We start from the raw sequence: 2943 nt of genomic DNA, 5'->3' as shown, positions 1-2943 counted from the left end.
TTACTATACTGTAGTACATTGATTTTTCTCTGCTGGACGTTTTTCCTATAGTAATTGCATTAAGTATTTAACAGCTTAAATCGTATGTAGGTCTCTGTCTATTCCTTTGTGGTCTGGTTATCGGTGTTGTTGGTGTTGGTGTAGGTTGTGATTGGTCCATGTTTTCATGATTTGGTTGGTGCTCCATTTCATTTATGGGTTGGTGTGCCTCTAGTAGTACTTTCTCTCTCCAGTCGTCCGTTTCATTCTCTAATTCACTGTCAGGATTTTGTATAAATGTATTTGCAAGTTTGAATTTGCCTGCATCCTGGTAAATCTGTCTGCCATCAGTGATTCTTCTAGCTGCGATTGATGAACCATCTATGCGGTATATGACATAAAAAGCGGGTTCATAAGCAGTGGTCCATTTGTTACTTTTGGTTTGCTTCAAAAGTACATAGTCTCCTACCACAAATGTGTGTTCTCTGGTGTTCCTGTTTTCAGATTGTTGCTTAAGCTTGTCCTTGTATGCTCTGTCTCTTTCCTCCATTATGGTATCCCAGGGTATTGCTGTAGTCTCTCGCGGTTCATAATCTAATTTGGTTCGGATCTGTCTGTTCATCAATGCATTATACGGGGTTATGCCTGTAGCTGGATGAGGTGTTGATCGGTATCCTGTTAACATTTCTTGAATTGCTGTGTTTGTGTTTACTCCCTGTAGATGTGCAATTTGTTCAGTCTTATTCAGGGTTTTCATGAAGCTCTCCGCTTCTCCATTTGCTCGAGCATGTTCTGGTGTTACTAAGTGGTGCGAGAAGCCTTCCACCATCGCAAATTCCTCAAATTGTTTAGGGTTAAATGGTGGTCCATTGTCTGTTTCGACTCTTCTTGGTGTTCCATGTGTAGCAAACATTTTCTTTAGTTTGTCTCTGGTAGGTTGAAATGCTGTTGAATATGTTGTTTCAACTTCTGGGTATCTTTTTCTCTTGTCTACGGCAACAAGATGGTAGTGCCCATTAGGGTATGGTCCTCCGAAGTCAACTGATATTACATCCCACGGTCTCTCTGGTATTGGCATTATCTTGGTAGATTCTTGATTGTGTGCTTTGGTGGTGACTCCACATTCATAGCATTGCCCTATCAATTGTTCAGTCATTGTGTTCATCAATGGAAACCAATACTTCTCTCTTAACATTTGCTTAGTTTTTGTCATGCCTAAGTGTCCTAGGCTGTGTGCTGCCTTGATGACTTTTCGCTGGAGGGTTGCCGGTATTACTATTGTTTTAAAATAGATTTTAAAAATGTTGACATTCCAGCATGTTTTGGCTATTACAGTATCTCTGAAGCAGGATTTGCGATGAGTGACTGGTTTTGCTTGTCTCACCACATTTGTGCAGGCAATTTGCAAACTGTTCAGGGGTACTAAGGCCTAAATCATGCACATTTTAGTAGATTGCACTTTTTAAAAAAATACTATTTTACTATTTATTCATCTGTTAATAAATGGGTAGCTGTGTGACGGCTTATCATCTCAAAGTAGAATTATTGAGGTCAAATTAAAAATATGTGTGTTGTGGGAAGAGACAGGGATCCAGGGGTTGGGAGGCATTTATAGTGACACATTTTAATTGATTTGCACTTTTTGATACTGTTTTAATATTTACTCTACAGTTAGGCCATGTAAAAAAAAAAACAATTTGTTGATTGTCCTTTAAAAAAAAATAATAATGTCTGAAAGCAGGAGGTTTTTTTTTCTGTAATAAAACCACCCCCTTGATGCATGCCAAGTCTTCAAATACCAATGGAGAGCAAGGCCTCATTTAACAGATTTTCCAGTGCAGTGTTTTATCCTGTCTTACGAACGCATCATAATCGTGTGCCACTGTTTTAAAAGTGAAGTTTAAAATAAAGTTTATTAATTATTATTATTATTATCAGTGGAATTTATACACTATCCCCTTCCCCTACACTAATGAGAGACAATAATTACACAAAAAAAACCAAAAAAAACATCCTATCTGAAGTTTGATTATGGGTTGAAAGATGATATTTTCCTTTCGGAAAATCAGTTGGTACATCACGTCACAAAACAAAGTGCAGGATAATTATAATTAGGCATTTAAACTTATTTGATATTTTGATTAAGAATTCTAGTGGATAGTGGTACAAATTTATTTTGATATCCTTTTGTTAGGTTTGATGTTTGGCCAAAAAAAATAAAGATAGGTAGGGTACTTTTTTTACAATTGTATTTTTTTTTTGATGTTCCAAAAATTAACTTTCAATATCAGGTGAACCTATGTTTTGGATTGTGTTTCATGCATGTTTAACACAAAGCGTTAGAGACTAGGAACTCGGATTATTTGTCACCTTGAATGAACCTTACAATGCGGACATATGTATTTTTCTTATTTTTGTCCATAATAACAAAATCAAATAACACAATAAACTGATTTCAAATTAAACAACTTTTTTTTTACGTACAGTAAGTAAATGTTAAAATATAGTTTATACTCTTTGGGAAAAACAATGTAACTGCCATGATTAGACAGACCCGACATTAAGAATCAGTAAAAAAAAAGAAGAATCAGTAAAAAAAAAAAAGAAAATACAAAACTGACATTCAGCATAGATATACCTGCTGGGAGTCTGTTGTCCAATGATGTTGTTTGTGAATGTATGTGGCTTAAGCTTTGAATGGTTTGAATTACATTAACGCAAACCTTGACTTTCTCACTGCCACATATTTCATTCCCACTATTTCATCTTTTTCAATTGGTAGCTGAGGACAAGCTACAATATCCAGTGAAGGCCATTGTTTTATCATTCACAACATTTGTTTAAGTGAACTGGGTGGTTACAGCCATTGAGCTGGAATATACTTCTTCCAACACTCCTCCCCTGTGCACTTTTACTAGGTTTAGGATATGATCACATCTAGTATACCCGTAGGCTTGACTAATT

This window comes from Anneissia japonica, unplaced genomic scaffold (assembly GCF_011630105.1).
Source record: "Anneissia japonica isolate Jap-2015-1 unplaced genomic scaffold, ASM1163010v1 scaffold287881_len28945_cov118, whole genome shotgun sequence".
NCBI lineage: Eukaryota > Metazoa > Echinodermata > Crinoidea > Comatulida > Comatulidae > Anneissia > Anneissia japonica.
Note: the sequence above shows the minus strand (reverse complement) of the source record.